Consider the following 21,010-nt stretch of genomic DNA (forward strand, 5'->3'; position numbering starts at 1 on the left):
TGTAAGACTCTCCTCATGATTATAAACTAAAAGTTTTAACATTATGTCAATCTGGTCTAAGAGTACAATGTTTTGAATAGGAATGAATTCTGCGCATGTGCATGAACTTGACTCCTAAAATTTCTCTTGAATTTAGAAATATTTTCACAATAAATTTTATATTAGTAATTTAAGATTTGGAAAAGTTCGTAGTAAGTGTGGGAATAATGGATAAAAATATCTAAAATAAATTTTTAAAAAAGAAAAGAAAAATATATTGAAAAAGTTCTCAGTTTCGAGACTCGAACTGAAGACCTGCAAAACAAAGAGACTGGTGATGCCGATCTGGCCACGAAGATTCACACACGCAGAGCTTCTGAATGGTGTAAGACTCTCATCATGATTATAATCTAAAAGTTTTAACATGGTGTCAATCTGGTCTAAGAGCACAATGTTTTGAATAGGAATGAATTCTGCGCATATGCATGAACTTGACTCCTAAAATTTCTCTTGAATATAGAAATATTTTCACAATAAATTTTATTTTATTAATATAGGATTTGGAAAAGTTCGTAGTAAGTGTGGGAATAATGGATAAAAATATCTAAAATAAATTTAAAAAAAAAGAAAAGAAAAATATATTGAAAAAGTTCTCAGTTTCGAGACTCGAACTGAAGACCTGCAAAACAAAGAGACTGGTGATGCCGATCTCGCCACGAAGCTTCGTACACGCAGAGCGTCTGAATGGTGTAAGACTCTCATAATGATAATAAACTAAAAGTTTTAACATGGTGTCAATCTGGTCTAAGAGCACAATGTTTTGAATAGGAATGAATTCTGCGCATTTGCGTGATTTTGACTCCTAAAATTTCTCTTGAATATAGAAATATTTTGAAAATAAATTTTATTTTAGTAGTATAAGATTTGGAAAAGTTCGAAGTAAGTGTGGGAATAATGGATAAAAATATCTAATATAAATTTAAAAAAAAAATATATATATATATTTAAAAATTTCTCATTTTCGAGACTCGAACTGAAGACCAGCAAAACTAGGTAGCTCGTGCTGCCGATCTGGCCACGAAGCTTCGTACTCGCAGAGCGTCTGAATGATTTGAGACTCTGATTATGATTATCCAATAAAAGTTTTAACATGGTGTCAATCTGGTCTAAAAGCACAATGTTTTGAATATTAATGAATTCTGCGCATGTGCGTGAACTGGACTCCTAAAATTTCTCTTGATAATAGAAATATTTTGAAAATATATTTTATTTTAGTACTATAAGATTTGGAAAAGTTCGTAGTAAGTGTGGGAATAATGAATAAAATTATCTAAAGTAAATTTTAAAAAATAAAGATAAGAAAAATGTTTTTAAAAAGTTCCCATTTTCGAGACTCGAACTGAAGACCAGCAAAACTAGGTAGCTCGTTCTGCCGATCTGGCCACGAAGCGTCGTCCCTGCTAAGCGTCTGAATGGTCTAAGACTCTCATTATGATTATGCAATAAAAGTTTTAACATGGTGTCAATCTATTCTAAAAGCACAATTTTTTGAATAGGAATGAATTCTGTGCGTGGACGTGAACTTGACTCCTAAAATTTCTCTTGAATATAGAAATATTTTGACAATAAATTTTATTTTACAAGTATAAGATTTGGAAAATTTCGTAGTAAGTGTGGGAATAATGGATAAAAATATATAAAATAAATTTAACAAAAAGAAAAAAAGAAAAAAAATATATTTAAAAAGTTCTCATTTTCGAGACTCGAATTGAAGACCAGCAAAACGAGTTGGCTCTCGTTGCCGATCTCGCCACGACGCTTCGTACTCGCAGAGCGTCTAAATGGTCTAAAACTCTCATTATGATTATCTACTAAAAGTTTTAACATGGTGTCAAATTGATCCAAAAGTGCAATGTTTTGAGTAGGAATGAATTCTGCGCATGTGCGTGAACTTGACTCCTAAAATTTCTCTTCATAATAGAAATATTTTGACAATAAATTTTATTTTACAAGTATAAGATTTGGAAAAGTTCGTAGTAAGTGTGGGAATAATGGATAAAAAAATCTAAAGTAAATTTTTAAAAAAAAAAGAAAAGAAAAGTATATTTAAAAAGTTCTCATTTTCGAGACTCGAACTGAAGACCAGCAAAACGAGGTGGCTCTCGTTGCCGATCTCACCACGATGCTTTGTACTCGCAGAGCGTCTGAATGGTCTAAAACTCTCATTATGATTATCTACTAAAACATTTAACATGGTGTCAAATTGATCCAAAAGTGCAATGTTTTGAATAGGAATGAATTCTGCGCATTTGCGTGATTTTGACTCCTAAAATTTCTCTTGAATATAGAAATATTTTGAAAATAAATTTTATTTCAGTAGTATAAGATTTGGAAAATTTCATAGTAAATGTGGGAATAATGGATAAAAATATATAAAATAAATTTAACAAAAAAAAATAAAGAAAAGAAAAATATATTTAAAAAGTTCTCTTTTTCCAGACTCGAACTGAAGACCAGCAAAACTAGGTAGCTCGTACTGCCGACCTGGCCACGGAGCTTCGTACCCGTTAAGCGTCTGAATGGTCTAAGACTCTCATTATAATTATCCAATAAAAGTTTTAACATGGTGTCAATCTGGTCTAAAAGCACAATGTTTTGAATATTAATTAATTCTGCGCATGTGCGTGAACTGGACTCCTAAAATTTCTCTTGATAATAGAAATATTTTGACAAAAAATTTTATTTTAGTAGTATAAGATTTGGAAACGTTCGTAGTAAGTGTGGGAATAATGGATGAAAATATCTAAAATAAATTTTTAAAAAAAGAAAAGAAAAATATATTTTAAAAGTTCTAATTTTCCAGACTCGAACTGAAGACCAGCAAAACGAGTTGGCTCTCGTTGCCGATCTCGCCACGAAGCTTCGTACTCGCAGAGCGTCTGAATGGTGTAAGACTCTCATCATGATTATCTACTAAAAGTTTTAACATGGTGTCAAATTGATCCAAAAGTGCAATGTTTTGAGTAGGAATGAATTCTGCGCATGTGCGTGAACTTCACTCCGAAAGTTTCTCTTGATAATAGATATATTTTGACAAAAAATTTTATTTTAGTAGTATAAGATTTGGAAAAGTTCGTAGTAAGTGTGGGAATAATGGATAAAAATATCTAAAATAAATTTAAAAAAAAAAGAAAAGAAAAATATATTTAAAAAGTTCTCTTTTTAGAGACTCGAACTGAAGACCATCAAAACTAGGTGACTCGTGCTGATGATCTGGACAAGAAGCTTTGTACTCGCAGAGCGTCTGAATGGTCTAAGACTCTCATTATGATTATGCAATAAAAGTTTTAACATGGTGTCAATCTATTCTAAAAGCAAAATGTTTTGAATAGGAATGAATTCTGTGCATGGACGTGAACTTGACTCCTAAAATTTCTCTTGAATATAGAAATATTTTGACAATAAATTTTATTTTAGTAGTATAAGATTTGGAAAAGTTCGTAGTAAGTGTGGGAATAATGGATAAAAATATATAAAATAAATTTAACAAAAAAAATAAGGAAAAGAAAAATATATTTAAAAAGTTCTCATTTTCGAGATTCGAACTGAAGACCAGCAAAACTAGATAGCTCGTGCTGCCGATCTGGCCACGAAGCTTCGTCCCCGCTAAGCGTCTAAATGGTCTAAGACTCTCATTATGATTATCTACTAAAAGTTTTAACATGTTGTCAATCTGGTCTAAAAGCACAATGTTTTGAATAGGAATGAATTCTGCGCATGTGCGTGAACTTGACTCCTAAAATTTCTCTTGAATATAGAAATATTTTGAAAATAAATTTTATTTTAGTAGTATAAGATTTGGAAAAGTTCGTAGTAAGTGTGGGAATAATGGATAAAAATATATAAAATAAATTTAACAAAAAAAAAAAGAAAAGAAAAATATATTTAAAAAGTTCTCATTTTCGTGACTCGAACTGAAGACCAGCAAAACTAGGTAGCTCGTACTGCCGATCGGGCCACGGAGCTTCGTACCCGTTAAGCGTCTGAATGGTCTAAGACTCTCATTATGATTATCCAATAAAAGTTTTAACATGGTGTCAATCTGGTCTAAAAGCACAATGTTTTGAAAATTAATTAATTCTGCGCATGTGCGTGAACTGGACTCCTAAAATTTCTCTTGAATATAGAAATATTTTCACAATAAATTTTATATTAGTAATTTAAGATTTGGAAAAGTTCTTAGTAAGTGTGGGAATAATGGATAAAAATATCTAAAATAAATTTTTAAAAAAGAAAAGAAAAATATATTTCGAGTTATATAGTTTCGAGACTCGAACTGAAGACCTGCAAAACAAAGAGACTGGAGATGCCGATCTCGCCACGAAGCTTCGTACACGCAGAGCGTCTGAATGGTGTAAGACTCTCATCATGATTATAAACTAAAAGTTTTAACATGGTGTCAATCTGGTCTAAGAGCACAATGTTTTGAATAGGAATGAATTCTGCGCATGTGCATGAACTTGACTCCTAAAATTTCTCTTGAAGATAGAAATATTTTCACAATAAATTTTATATTAGTAATTTAAGATTTGGAAAAGTTCGTAGTAAGTGTGGGAATAATAGATAAAAATATCTAAAATAAATTTTGAAAAAAGAAAAGAAAAATATATTTAAAAAGTTCTCTTTTTCCAGACTCGAACTGAAGACCATCAAAACTAGGTGACTCGTGCTGATGATCTGGACAAGAAGCTTTGTACTCGCAGAGCGTCTGAATGGTCTAAGACTCTCATTATGATTATGCAATAAAAGTTTTAACATGGTGTCAATCTATTCTAAAAGCACAATGTTTTGAATAGGAATGAATTCTGTGCATGGACGTGAACTTGACTCCTAAAATTTCTCTTCAATATAGAAATATTTTGACAATAAATTTTATTTTAGAAGTATAAGATTTGGAAAAGTTCGTAGTAAGTGTGGGAATAATGGATAAAAATATATAAAATAAATTTAACAAAAAGAAAAAAAGAAAAAAATATATATTTAAAAAGTTCTCATTTTCGAGACTCGAACTGAAGACCAGCAAAACGAGGTGGCTCTCGTTGCCGATCTCGCCACGACGCTTCGTACTCGCAGAGCGTCTGAATGGTCTAAAACTCTCATTATGATTATCTACTAAAAAATTTAACATGGTGACAAATTGATTCAAAAGTGCAATGTTTTGAATAGGAATGAATTCTGCGCATTTGCGTGATTTTGATTCCTAAAATTTCTCTTGAATATAGAAAAATTTTGAAAATAAATTTTATTTCAGTAGTATAAGATTTGGAAAATTTCGTAGTAAGTGTGGGAATAATGGATAAAAATATATAAAAGAAATTTAACAAAAAAAATAAGGAAAAGAAAAATATATTTAAAAAGTTCTCATTTTCGAGACTCGAACTGAAGACCAGCAAAACTAGATAGCTCGTGCTGCCGATCTGGCCACGAAGCTTCGTCCCCGCTAAGCGTCTGAATGGTCTAAGACTCTCATTATGATTATCTACTAAAAGTTTTAACATGGTGTCAATCTGGTCTAAAAGCACAATGTTTTGAATAGGAATGAATTCTGCGAATGTGCGTGAACTTGACTCCTAAAATTTCTCTTGAATATAGAAATATTTTGAAAATAAATTTTATTTTAGTAGTATAAGATTTGGAAAAGTTCGTAGTAAGTGTGGGAATAATGGATAAAAATATATAAAATAAATTTAACAAAAAAAAAAGAGAAGAAAAATATATTTAAAAAGTTCTCATTTTCGTGACTCGAACTGAAGTCCAGCAAAACTAGGTAGCTCGTACTGCCGATCGGGCCACGGAGCTTCGTACCCGTTAAGCGTCTGAATGGTCTAAGACTCTCATTATAATTATCCAATAAAAGTTTTAACATGGTGTCAATCTGGTCTAAAAGCACAATGTTTTGAATATTAATTAATTCTGCGCATGTGCGTGAACTGGATTCCTAAAATTTCTCTTGATAATAGAAATATTTTGACAAAAAATTTTATTTTAGTAGTATAAGATTTGGAAAAGTTCGTAGTAAGAGTGGGAATAATGGATAAAAATATCTAAAGTAAATTTTTTTTAAAAAAAAGAAAAGAAAAGTATATTTAAAAAGTTCTCATTTTCGTGACTCGAACTGAAGACCAGCAAAACTAGGTAGCTCGGTCTGCCGATCGGGCCACGGAGCTTCGTACCCGTTAAGCGTCTGAATTTTCTAAGACTCTTATTATGTTTATCTACTAAAAGTTTTAACATGGTGTCAATCTGGTCTAAAAGCACAATGTTTTGAATATTAATTAATTCTGCGCATGTGCGTGAACTGGACTCCTAAAATTTCTCTTGATAATAGAAATATTTTGACAAAAAATTTTATTTTAGCAGTATAAGATTTGGAAAAGTTCGTAGTAAGAGTGGGAATAATGGATAAAAATATCTAAAGTAAATTTTTTAAAAAAAAAGAAAAGAAAAGTATATTTAAAAAGTTCTCATTTTCGAGACTCGAACTGAAGACCAGCAAAACGAGGTGGCTCTCGTTGCCGATCTCGCCACGACGCTTCGTACTCGCAGAGCGTCTGAATGGTCTAAAACTCTCATTATGATTATCTACTAAAAAATTTAACATGGTGCCAAATTGATTCAAAAGTGCAATGTTTTGTATAGGAATGAATTCTGCGCATTTGCGTGATTTTGACTCCTAAAATTTATCTTGAATATAGAAATATTTTGAAAATAAATTTTATTTCAGTAGTATAAGATTTGGAAAATTTCCTAGTAAGTGTGGGAATAATGGATAAAAAAATATAAAATAAATTTAACAAAAAAAATAAGGAAAAGAAAAATATATTTCAAAAGTTCTCATTTTCGAGACTCGAACTGAAGACCAGCAAAACTAGGTAGCTCGTGCTGCCGATCTGGCCACGAAGCTTCGTCCCCGCTAAGCGTCTGAATGGTCTAAGACTCTCATTATGATTATCTACTAAAAGTTTTAACATGGTGTCAATCTGGTCTAAAAGCACAATGTTTTGAATATTAATTAATTCTGCGCATGTGCGTGAACTGGACTCCTAAAATTTCTCTTGATAATAGAAATATTTTGACAAAAAATTTTATTTTAGTAGTATAAGATTTGGAAAAGTTCGTAGTAAGTTTGGGAATAATGGATAAAAATATCTAAAGTAAATTTTTTTAAAAAAAGAAAAGAAATGTATATTTAACAAGTTCTCATTTTCGAGACTCGAACTGAAGACCAGCAAAACGAGTTGGCTCTCGTTGCCGATCTCGCCATGAAGCTTCGTACTCGCAGAGCGTCTGAATGGTGTAAGACTCTCATCATGATTATCTACTAAAAGTTTTAACATGGTGTCAAATTGATCCAATAGTGCAATGTTTTGAGTAGGAATGAATTCTGCGCATGTGCGTGAACTTGAATCCTAAAATTTCTCTTGATAATAGAAATATTTTAACACTAAAATTTATTTTAGTAGTATAAGATTTGGAAAAGTTCGTAGTAAGTGTGGGAATAATGGATAAAAATATCTAAAGTAAATTTTTAAAAAAAAGAAAAGAAAAGTATATTTAAAAAGTTCTCATTTTTGAGACTCGAACTGAAGACCAGCAAAACGAGTTGGCTCTCGTTGCCGATCTCGCCACGAAGCTTCGTACTCGCAGAGCGTCTGAATGGTGTAAGACTCTCATCATGATTATCTACTAAAAGTTTTAACATGGTGTCAAATTGATCCAAAAGTGCAATGTTTTGAGTAGGAATGAATTCTGCGCATGTGCGTGAACTTGAATCCTAAAATTTCTCTTAATAATAGAAATATTTTAACACTAAAATTTATTTTAGTAGTATAAGATTTGGAAAAGTTCGTAGTAAGTGTGGGAATAATGGATAAAAATATCTAAAGTAAATTTTTTAAAAAAAAGAAAAGAAAAGTATATTTAAAAAGTTCTTATTTTCGAGACTCGAACTGAAGACCAGCAAACGAGTTGGCTCTCGTTGCCGATCTCGCCACGCAGCTTCGTACTCGCAGAGCGTCTGTATGGTGTAAGACTCTCATCATGATTATCTACTAAAAGTTTTAACATGGTGTCAAATTGATCCAAAAGTGCAATGTTTTGAGTAGGAATAAATTCTGCGCATGTGCGTGAACTTGAATCCTAAAATTTCTCTTGAGAATAGAAATATTTTTACACTAAAATTTATTTTAGTAGTATAAGATTTGGAAAAGTTCGTAGTAAGTGTGGGAATAATGGATAAAAATATCTAAAGTAAATTTAAAAAAAAAAGAAAAGAAAAGTATATTTAAAAAGTTCTCATTTTCGAGACTCGTACTGAAAACCAGCAAAACGAGTTGGCTCTCTTTGCCGATCTCGCCACGAAGCTTCGTACTCGCAGAGCGTCTGAATGGTGTGAGACTCTCATCATGATTATCTACTAAAAGTTTTAACATGGTGTCAAATTGATCCAAAAGTGCAATGCTTTGAATAGGAATGAATTCTGCGCATGTGCGTGATTTTGACTCCTAAAATTTCTCTTGAATATAGAAATATTTTGAAAATAAATTTTATTTCAGTAGTATAAGACTTGGAAAAGTTCGTAGTAAGTGTGGGAATAATGGATAAAAATATCTAAAGTGAATTTAAAAAAAAAAGAAAAGAAAAATATATTTAAAAAGTTCTCATTTTCGAGACTCGAACTGAAGACCAGCAAAACTAGGTAGCACGTGCTGCCGATCTGGCCACGAAGCTTCGTCCCCACTAAGCGTCTGAATGGTCTAAGACTCTCATTATGATTATCTACTAAAAGTTTTAACATGGTGTCAATCTGGTCTAAAAGCACAATGTTTTGAATAGGAATGAATTCTGCGCATGTGCGTGAACTTGACTCCTAAAATGTCTCTTGAATATAGAAATATTTTGAAAATAAATTTTATTTTAGTAGTATAAGATTTGGAAAAGTTCGTAGTAAGTGTGGGGATAATGGATAAAAATATCTAAAATAAATTTTAAAAAAAAAGAAAAGAAAAGTATATTTAAAAAGTTCTCATTTTCGAGACTCGAACTAAAGACCAGCAAAACGAGTTGGCTCTCGTTGCCGATCTGGCCACGAAGCTTCGTACCCGTTAAGTTTCTGAATGGTCTAAGACTCTCATTATGATTATCTACTAAAAGTTTTAACATGGTGTCAAATTGATCCAAAAATGCAATGTTTTGAATAGGATTGAATACTGCGCATGTGCGTGATTTTGACTCCTAAAATTTCTCTTGAATATAGAAATATTTTGAAAATAAATTTTATTTCAGTAGTATAAGATTTGGAAAAGTTCGTAGTAAGTGTGGGAATAATGGATAAAAATATATAAAATAAATTTAAAAAAAAAGAAAAGAAAAATATATTTAAAAAGTTCTCTTTTTCCAGACTCGAACTGAAGACCAGCAAAACTAGATGACTCGTGCTGCCGATCTGGCCACGAAACTTCGTACTCGCAGAGCGTCTGAATGGTCTAAGACTCTCATTATGATTATCTACTAAAAGTTTTAACATGGTGTCAAATTGATCTAAAGTGCAATGTTTTGAATAGTAATGAATTCTGCGCATGTGCGTGAACTTGACTCCTCAAATTTCTCTTGAATATAGAAATATTTTGACAATAAATTTTATTTTAGTAGTATAAGATTTTTAAAAGTTCGTAGTAAGTGTGGGAATAATGGATAAAAATATATAAAATAAATTTAACAAAAAAAAAGAAAAGAAAAATATATTTAAAAAGTTCTCATTTTCGAGACTCGAACTGAAGACCAGCAAAACTAGGTGGCTCGCGTTGAAGATCTGGCCACGAAGCGTCGTGCTCGCATAGCGTCTGAATGGTCTAAGACTCTCATTATGATTATCCAATAAAAGTTTTAACATGGTGTCAAATTGATATAAAAGTGCAATGTTTTGATTAGGAATGAATTCTGCGCATGTGCGTGAACTGGACTCCTAAAATTTCTCTTGATAAAAGAAATATTTTGACAATAAATTTCGTTTTAGAAGTATAAGATTTGGAAAAGTTCGTAGTAAGTGTGGGAATAATGGATAAAAATATCTAAAGTAAATTTAACAAAAAAAAAAAAAAAAAAAAAAAAAAGAAAAGAAAAATATATTTAAAAAGTTCTCATTTTCGAGACTCGAACTGAAGACCAGCAAAACTAGGTAGCTCGTGCTGCCGATCTGGCCACGAAGCTTCGTACTCGCAAAGCGTCTGAATGGTCTAAGCTCTCATTATTATTATCCAATAAAAGTTTTAACATGGTGTCAAATTGATCTAAAAGTGCAATGTTTTGAGTAGTAATGAATTCTGCGCATGTGCGTGAACTTGACTCCTAAAATTTCTCTTGAATATAAAAATATTTTGAAAATAAATTTTATTTTAGTAGCATAAGATTTGGAACAGTTCGTAGTAAGTGTGGGAATAATGGATAAAAATATCTAAAGTAAATTTAAAAAAAAAAGAAAAGAAAATTATATTTAAAAAGTTCTCATTTTCGAGACTCTAACTGAAGACCAGCAAAACTATGTAGCTCGTACTGCCGATCTGGCCACGAAGCTTCTTCCCCGCTGAGCGTCTGAACGGTCTAAGATTCTCATTATGATTATGCACTAAAAGGTTTAACATGGTGTCAATCTGGTCTAAAAGCACAATGTTTTGAATAGGAATGAATTCTGCGCATGTGCGTGAACTCGACTTATAAAATTTCTCTTGAATATAGAAATATTTTTACATAAAATTTTATTTTAGTAGTATAAGATTTGGAACAGTTCGTAGTAAGTGTGGGAATAATGGATAAAAATATATAAAATAAATTTAAAAAAAAAAAAAGAAAAGAAAAATATATTTAAAAAGTTTTCATTTTCGAGACTCGAACTGAAGACCAGCAAAACTAAGTGACTCGTTCTGCCGATCTCACCACGAAGCTTCGTACAAGCAGAGAGTCTGAATGGTCTAAGACTCTCATTATGATTATCTACTAAAAGTTTTAACATGGTGTCAAATTGATCCATAAGTGCAATGTTTTGAATAGGAATGAATTCTGCGCATATACCTGATTTTAACTCCTAAAATTTCTCCTGAATATAGAAATATTTTGAAAATAAATTTTATTTCAGTAGTATAAGATTTGGAAATGTTCGTAGTAAGTGTGGGAATAATGGATAAAAATATCAAAAGTAAATTTTAAAAAAAAGAAAAGAAAAATATATTTAAAAAGTTCTCATTTTCGAGACTTGAACTGAAGACCAGCAAAACTATGCAGCTCGTACTGCCGATCTGGCCACGAAGCTTCGTACTCGCAGAGCGTCTGAATGGTCTCATTATGATTATCTACTAAACGTTTTAACATGGTGTCAAATTGATCCAAAAGTGCAATGTTTTGAATATTAATGAATTCTGCGCATGTGCGTGAACTTGACTCCTCAAATTTCTCTTGAATATAGAAATATTTTGACAATAAATTTTATTTTAGTAGTATAAGATTTTTAAAAGTTCGTAATAAGTGTGGGAATAATGGATAAAAATATCTAAAATAAATTTTAAAAAAAAGAAAAGAAACATATATTTTTAAAGTTCTAATTTTCCAGACTCGAACTGAAGACCAGCAAAACCTGACGGCTCGCGTTGTCGATCTGGCCACGATGCTTCGTACTCGCAGAGCGTCTGAATGGTCTAAGACTCTCATTATGATTATCAACTAAAAGTTTTAACATGGTGTCAAATTGATCTAAAAGTGCAATGACTTGAGTAGGAATGAATTCTGCGCATGTGCGTGAACTTGACTCCTAAAATTTCTCTTGATAATAGAAATATTTTGACAATAAATTTTATTTTAGAAGTATAAGATTTGGAAAAGTTCGCAGTAAGTGTGGGAATAATGGATAAAAATATCTAAAATAAATTTAAAAAAAAAAGAAAAGAAAAATATATTTAAAAAGTTCTCATTTTCGAGACTCGAACTGAAGACCAGCAAAACTAAGCGTCTCGCTCTGTGGATCTGGCCACGAAGCTCCGTACCCGCAGAGTGTCTGAATTGTCTAAGTCATCTAATTACGATTATGCACTAAAAGTTTTAAGACGGTGTGATTCTGGTCTAAAAGCACAATGTTTTGAATAGGAATGAATTCTGCGCATGTGCGGGAACGTGAATCCTAAAATTTCTCTTGACCATAGAAATATTTTGACATTAAATTTTATTTTATAAGTATAAGATTTGGAAAAGTTCATAGTAAGTGTGGGAATAAAAATACCGAAAATAAATTTAAAAAAAAAGAAAATAAAAATATATAAAACATTCCTTGATTTTGGGATTCGAACTGAGGACTTGCAAAACGCATTGTCAATATGTCAATAAAAATTATGAATGCAGTTTAAATTCCAAATTATCTAAAATATCCCCTTCTATATCTCTTATTTTTATGGTATTACTTTTTTGTCCATAATGTTAAGACAAAACAAGAAAATATCTTAAAGTAGTATTAATACATTTATTTGTAGATTGGAATCATTTTTTTTCGGGAATTAAAATGTTTGCTCTTGTAGTTTTTTTTATTATATATATATTCTGCATACAAAATAGAATTTTCGTAGTATTAGAAATAAACCTCTCTTTTTCCTTTTCTCCTAAAATAAAATATGCCATTATGTAAGCTGTCCAAGTCGCATATGCGTCAGATACTGGACCTTTGCGTCATGGATGCTTCTTTATTGAGAATCATTCCGATACCGTTCCTAACCTTCTTCGGTGTTCTTTTTAATTAATTTACTATAATGTCTCCGTGTATTTTTTGTACATAATAAATGCTTTGAAATAATCCTTCAGAAATCTCCCTTCCATTCGTATAAATTTAAAGCCGAATTATTTTCCCCCTATGATATTTTATGGCTGTTTAGAATAGCACACTCGGAGAAAGCTGTTCCCGGTTAGAGCTTTAATGGTAGTTTTTTCCTCCAAAATTGCAAATATTTTTTAAAATAAAATTTAGATGAATTATAAATAGAAATACGATTTCAATTCATTGAAAGATTTTCTACCTATACCTCGCACATTTACCATTTTTGTTTTGACTTCCAGATTTAATAAAATTATTTTTCTGTTATTTGGTAAAATATTTAAGTTTATAATAATGCAATTTTTATTTATGTGAAATTTCGCACTCTTAGGATCTTTTAATAGTTAGTCATTTAATCTAGAACGAAGACCAGAAGATATTCATAATATAAAATATTACAATTCTGTAACTGACAAAAAATTTTTTTCAGTACAATAAAAATTCGCTATCTGTCACAATTTACAAAGCGGAAAAGTGTAGTAATCAGGATATCAAATTAAAAATAATATTTAAATGATATATACTATATGTAATATTTAATAACCGTCTTTAAGAAAGTAATAAAAGAACATTTTAATTTATTTTCAGATAAATTAATATGAAAAATAACAACGAAACTTCAAAGCAAACTTTAAAATTCACATCTAACCAGTTCAAAGTACCTAAAAATGCATTCTTCAGCAAGATAAAGATCTTAAATTTACCCTTTCACTATCAGGAACGAACATACTATTAGTTTTTAGTTTGAAATTCGAAAGCAGATGAATACGACAAACATAATGAAATTTCTATGAACACATTGTTAAAAAGCAGACAAAAGTTCCAATTTTTCAAATTCTACTAATGCATTTCTAGAGCATGGCCTGTTTCTAACTTTTTATCTATACTCTTTCATTAAACTAGCGAATTAAATCCCAATGATTTACATGCAACTAATTTACGTTTGAAAATAATGAAATCATTTAAGGTAAAGGATAGAAACAAATCTATTCATTCATCTTGTGCTTTTCTACTTTTAATTTAAATTAACTCAATATTCTTCAAAGGACTTGGATGTATGTACGTCTTATATTCAGTGCACGGATTTGTTAGAGAAGTGGCTTTCAAGCAATTTAATACTTTTGTCGAAACAATTATTCGAAAGGAGACAAGAATATTTGGTAATTAAATACAAAATGAATTCTAAATACACAAACTTTATTTGCAAGTTTAATATACAACAATTGATCGTTTACAAAATTACTACAACATAAAAAGTAGGACATAAACGCATTGAATTAAGAATTCAGTACAGATATCAAATTAAACAGGTATCAAACTGCTGTCTTATACAAAAAGCTTAAAAGGAATTCAAACAATTTTGAAAATAAAAGTACTTAGTTAACATAAAATTGACATACTTGAAATGGAAAATTTAATACAAGCATTGATTATTAAAATGTAATTAAAGAAACGCATTTATATAAATTATTATTTAAGGATAGTATATAAATTGAACATTCATTCTAAGATTTTTCCAATGCATAATTCAATTTAGAATAAGTGAGAATTTAATATTTTATTAAATAACTTGGAATAAAAATTGAAATTAAAATCTTCTGAAAAGCTCATAAAACTTAATTTACTCTTATTATTAATAAAAGAAAGCAATCTAACCTACATTATTCAACATTCATCGCATCCATTCACTTTTTCCCCCTCAACTAATATTTTATTATACTCGAGTAGATTTTTAGAAATTTTGATTCTTGCTAATCAAGCGCGAGAATTATTTTCTTCGAAGGTACATAGATCATTGTGATGATCAGGCACAATGATCAAATGCCTTCGAAGAATCGAAGGACATTTTGATTGGCTGGCCGGCCGAGTCAATCAAAGTATCCTCTATCCGCGGATGGAAGTAAAATTGAAGGCCAAAATGGCGAGATTTAGAAATCATTACTTATTATAAGATTAATGGTGAACTTGAAATGCTAACTTTTTAATAAATTTATCATTAATTTACTCAAAATAAATTTAACAAGAATAAAATATTTTTTAAAAGCCTAACTGCAAATGGATGCAATGAACAGATGCTTATTTAATATAACTACAAATACTATGTTAAAATTTTTCTGAAAGTATTGAAATTAGGTTACAAATTAACGATCATTGATATCATGTTTTTAAATTTCTGTTCAGGAAAAATGAATGCTGTGCATTTTACGATTATTCAAATGTGAAAGTTAATGAAAAGAGAAGAAAGCACTATCATATCGCATTATTTAAGAATAATTACAGTTCCAATAATTAATATTACCAAATTCAATATATAAACATAAAATATCTTTGCAATGCACAATACTGTTTCACGTAGGCAAACATAAATTTGAGCCATATTTATGGGAAAATATTTAAATTTCAAATAATCTTTAAGAAAACAAAGTAGACATGTGGACAACGCATTTTTTTGCCATTTCTTTCATACAGGATACAGACGCGTTTCTCCAGCCATTGACAGCAGTGATTTTTGATATATTTTAAACTAGATAAACATGCAAATACATATTAAAGCAAATTTCATTTTCACAAGTTTTGCTTTCAGATCAAAATTTTAATAAAAAAATTATAAGACAATATTTCAAAGGCTAATGTTAAGACCCTTATAGAAAATAAATATTTGCTAAATCAGAATTATACGCACATAGCCATTACACTAAATATACCGAGTTTGTGGTAACTTATTTCATAGTCACAAAGTGAAGTTCTATTAATCATTTATTAACACCAATTTTTAATAAATTTAATAAGAATAGAATCTTGATTTAAAAAATAATTGCAAATGGATGCAATGTACATATATTTGATTAATATAGCTACAAAAATCGGGATAAAATTTCTCAATGTGTTGAAATTAAATTTCAAATAATGATCTTTGACACCATGTTTAAATTTCTATTCAGGAAAAATGAATGAAATTGCTTTCGCGATCTTTGACATTCAGTAATAAATGAAAATAAAGAAAGACTACTTTGTAAAATCTGTCAGTAAATTGGAAACTGTCTACGAACAATTATGTTGATGAGAAGGAATAACACCTAATCGGTTGACAATAAAAAATTAAATTTTTAGAATTTTAATAAGGCAATCGATGATGAAAAAGAATGTTAACAAATCATCCAATATCATGAAAGTGTATTCTCCGTTGACAATGGAGAAATGTCAAATGCAAATTAAGTCGTTATATATTTTTTATTTCAAGTAATTACAATTCTGTGACAGTGGTTGAGATCACTGGCTATATTGCTGGGAGAGTAACAGAAGTTCTACTTGTTAACTTTTAGTAAGAGTATGGTTACAAATGAAATTTTAAAGTCAATTTTATACACGTTGAAAGAAAAATTCTTTCGGCCTTGTTGGAAATTGGTTTTAGATATTCAGCAAAAAATCAAACACACTATCAAATTTTAATTTATCCATAAAAATGTTTCATATGTCTATAATATTTAAAAAAAATACTTGTGACTAAAAGAGTAGAATACAAATATCCACTTTGAAGGAAATATAATGTACCAGAAGCTATTAAATGGACATATGCATAACAATTTCCAGAACAGTTAAGAAATATTGATTCATATGCCAAACACAGGCTTTGAACGATTTACATTCCATGCACTTCAACCTTTTCCAAGTTCCAAGAATTCCACTTTCCAAGTTCAAGAAGAATTACGCATTCATTGAAAGAATTCTCCAAAAATATATAAATATTCAACACCTTAAAATAGAAGAACAAAGCATTTCAGAGATGTATTGATATCCTCAAGTAATGTTAACTACATATACATTTACACCATGCATATCATTGATAATATATTGGCACAAAATACTCATTTTGGGTTTGCTCTAATATCAGACCAAAGACACAAGCTGCATCTGTTGGATCGCCATCCAATATTTCATTTTAAAGGCTCCGAGTTCTGATATTCGCTTGATGAAGATTCTGAATGCCATCCGTTTTACCGCTATCATTTCGGCCAACTCATGTTAATATCTGAAAATATTAAATATTTGAATTAATATATATCTGAAAATATCTAGAATATCTTTAAATTCTGGAGTAGAAGCGACTTAATTTTGCACTTTAAATCAATTATTCAGTTGTTCGATAAAAGAATTTGCTTACAATTTCGTTATACATAGAAATGAAAATAAAAATTTTTAAATGTAGATTAATTAACACTTCGCCTTACTTGCCTTTTCGCTTTTTGAAATTTACATTTATATTAAAATTGCACTTAAATCATTAGCTAAATAAAAAATATTTCGTTCCTGAATTTTCCGAAAACGTTTTTTCTCCGAGGATTAGAAGTGGCGCTAATAATGGATGCTGAAACAACCGTCCAATAACTGCAGTCACTGTTTATACTTCTGAATATAGTAGGTTATTTTGCAAAGTCCTCAAAATGTTCTCAAAACCCACTTAGGCTCTCAAAGCAGACGCTTTCGTGCATAAGACAAAACATAGTCCAAAGTTTCGCTTGAAAAGTATTTCTTTCGCAGTTTGTAGATGAAATTTTCTGGTTTATTTAAATACTTGAAAATAACCTTACTGATAGCAGTACGGACCGATTACTACGATCAAATAAGATAATATTTTTAATATTAACTGCAATATGTTTGATTAGTTCTAAAAAAATGAGTTAATTGGAGGATGAAATAAGACACGAAACAAAATTACACGGAAAAACCTTTTACTTATTTCTCACATGCGTAGGTTTTAAGGAGATTTCTGGCCATGCAACATCTCTCTTGAAAACCTCAAATAAAATGATTATCAAATGTCAAATCTGATATTTCTATTATAATTCAGGAATTTAGCATGTCCTTGCATGTCACCTTGAGAGAATATTGTCCATGAAATAAGTACAATTAATGTGTATTGAGGGCGTGAGTATGGAATCGAAGAAGTCGTAACATACCGAGTGCTGATGCGTTTTTTCCCAGAAAAGTGGCATCGGTAAATTGTCTAACCTATTAAAATAACCAACAAAATGAAAAGTACATTTTTAGTTATTTGACAGTCGATTCAAATGATTGGATACAATCTTCATTTTGATACGACAGTTATCTTAATTTGCAAAACTTACCGAAATCACTTCAGTACCGTTCTTTCCTGGGCATCCAGACATCCTTTGTATATAGAGTTTGTAGCTGGAACTGAAAAGGCCGTTCATTCCACAGATGGAGTTTCGTTAATCAAATAAATGACATCCGATGTATTCTTTGCACAGTGCGCTGCTGTAGAATCAAATGCAGATTAGTTGATCTTTGTTTGATTTATATGACGTTCTATTTCACCCAAGTATTTAAGTACAAGTAAACTGGAGCAAACGGATGTTATCTCACAAGTTCTTGCTGTCATTGCACAAAAAAAAAAAAAAAAAAAAATCGTCCAAATTAACATTGATTCCATAGTTTAATAAGAAGAAATCTTCATGGTTATTTTCTTCTATCACGGATTACACATGTTAAATCCACATGATTTTGACCTCGTTTCTTTGAAACCACTTGTCTGGTATATGGAGAGATTATAAACCTTTCACTTTCAATCCACTGTGCAGACTGAATTCAAGTCTTGATAATTTGCGAGTATTAAAGACGATGCATTTTGAACTTGGTTTAATATTCCTAGCTTTTGAAACTATCAATTATATCTGTTGGATCTCTGACCATAATTTAATTTGAAAAGTGTTCAAATTCCACTTGTAGGTTCCAGATATTTCCTGTTGAGCCATGGTCATTTCGGTCAAAACATGTCAATCTGAAAAAATTAAATAATTTAAATCAACAGATATGAAACCATCCATCAAGAATACCATGAAATGCAGGAGTATATGCAATTACAATTTTGCACTTTTAATCTGCGCCGGTAATTCAAACTCGCGAAAAGAATTTGCCAGCGAGTTTATTTATGGAAAAAAATTAACTGTTTTTTAACTAAGAAAATTTTAGTTAAAGGAAAAATGACCCGATGAAAATTTTTAAATCTTTTCATATTTGAAATACATTAGTAAAACATTTCACCCACCCATTTCATTTATTCTTTTAAAAAAGACTATTCTAATTATTTTTTTCTAGCGATAGGCCTATTCATTTAGAGCAAATAAATGGAGCAACCTTTTTATTAATTATTCTTCAAGCAGAATTATTGATTATACTTTATATCATAAGGTTTATATGAAAACGAGTTTTTTTCGTTAGAATGCTCTTCTAATAAAAAGCCATATTATGAGTCGAGATAAAATATGAAATTTCATTTAAAAACAAATCAATTTTAATTTTGTAAGGCTGCAATTTTAATTTTATAAAATTTCTTAATTAGATGCTTAAACAAGAATTTAATGATCTTAAACATTTACTGTTACAACAAATGAAGAATCTGAAAGAAAATTAATATATTTTTCTTAATAGCAATACGTTTGGTCATTCTAGAAAGAAAGTTTCACTTTGGCTCATACAGAAACAATACAAAATTACCTACAAATATTTTTACCTTTTCATAGGTGCTGGAACCGATTATTTGAAATAAATCCTGGCCAAGCAGTATTTTTCTAGCGACGATGACATGCAGATGACCATTCCAAGCAGACTAACCTTTCAGGCGAGTAATTACTTGGAAACACAACTATCGAAATTTGTCTCAGGGTACGACACGCATTTAATATTCAAATTCTTGTAGTTCTTATACTAGGAGGAATCAATTTTGATAAATGCTTCCACATAATTATATTTCGCATCTTTTTTTCCCCACCAGAAACTTGCTTTCTTGATGAACAAATTAAATTAACTTCCAAATGCCATACCGTTTTGTCAGTTTCATTAATAAAATTCGAGTACTTACTGTGCCTTTGGATACATAGACGTATCTTAAGCGAATACTTCCTCGCATCCAGCAAAATTAATATAAATGACATGTGTATGGAACTGAGAAAATACGGTGTGTGGCATCATATCTTTATCACGCAAATTGGTATCTATTAAGCGTCAAAAGTTATCCAGCCTATGAATAAATGATGTAATAAAATTAATGCATTTTTATAGTTCCATTTACCATTTCATAAAATCAAACGATTTTATTTAATCTTCATTTCGATATAACAATCATAAATAGCATAACTTACCGATATTACTGTGGGCGAAACAATAAAATGTTGTCTGGCCATCTGGACAGCTACTATCCGTACTCTTTGCCAACAGCTGTAAAGACAGTCCCTCTTCTTGTGATGAATGACGTTGTGCAATTGTTCCCATTAAACGGCTAATCTGCTTCTTTAATGATTTCTATGACTTTCCATTTCACTCAAATGATTAAAAAATGTAATGAATCCAACAGAAACTATGTTGTTTAGTGAAACAGTTTAAATTCAAGATCTAATGTTCCAATCATTTTTACACATTGAAGAGGCCAACTTAACATTCATTCAATCGGCACATTTGTAGGAAAAGGCACAAGAAAACAATCACCATGGTTCTTGCCTCTGTCATTAGCCTTTACCATGTAAAATCCATATAATTCTGGCACTCACGTCGTTTAGAAGCCACATGCACGGAATATCCGGAGACTATTAATGTTTCTTCCTCATTCTATCTAAGCGTCCATCAAGCGTGTATATTTTAATTCATCTCAGAAAGTTTCAAATAGTTAAAAATAGTTCAGCGGCAACTCATTGTTAGGAGGTTACCGTTTTTATATAGATATTATTCTGGTACAAGATACTTTTGTAGGATAATCTGCGCTGAAGCTCAAGGTTCAAAACATAACTGTAATTCAATTCAGAAAGTAAAGATTACCGTTTTTAAATTTTTGAAGGTGAATTGCAGGAAAGTGATCAAATCTTCCTTTTTTTTTTTTTTTTTTTTTGTTTACAATAAGCAAAGTTGCTTTCAAACTACTTTGTCTTAAAACATTATTTCATATTTTTAAAAGTTTAAGTACAAAGAGGTTCAATGCCAAATTTGTTTAAATAAAATTAGAATAGCTACATTTAAAAATGTTTTTATTTTTTTTATCTCTAAAGCTCGATTACCCAAATTTTCCTATCGATGCTCTAGCCAATTACTTATTTTCATTGAAAGTTAGTGAAA

The sequence above is a fragment of the Argiope bruennichi genome, chromosome 8 (genome assembly GCF_947563725.1).
Source record: "Argiope bruennichi chromosome 8, qqArgBrue1.1, whole genome shotgun sequence".
NCBI lineage: Eukaryota > Metazoa > Arthropoda > Arachnida > Araneae > Araneidae > Argiope > Argiope bruennichi.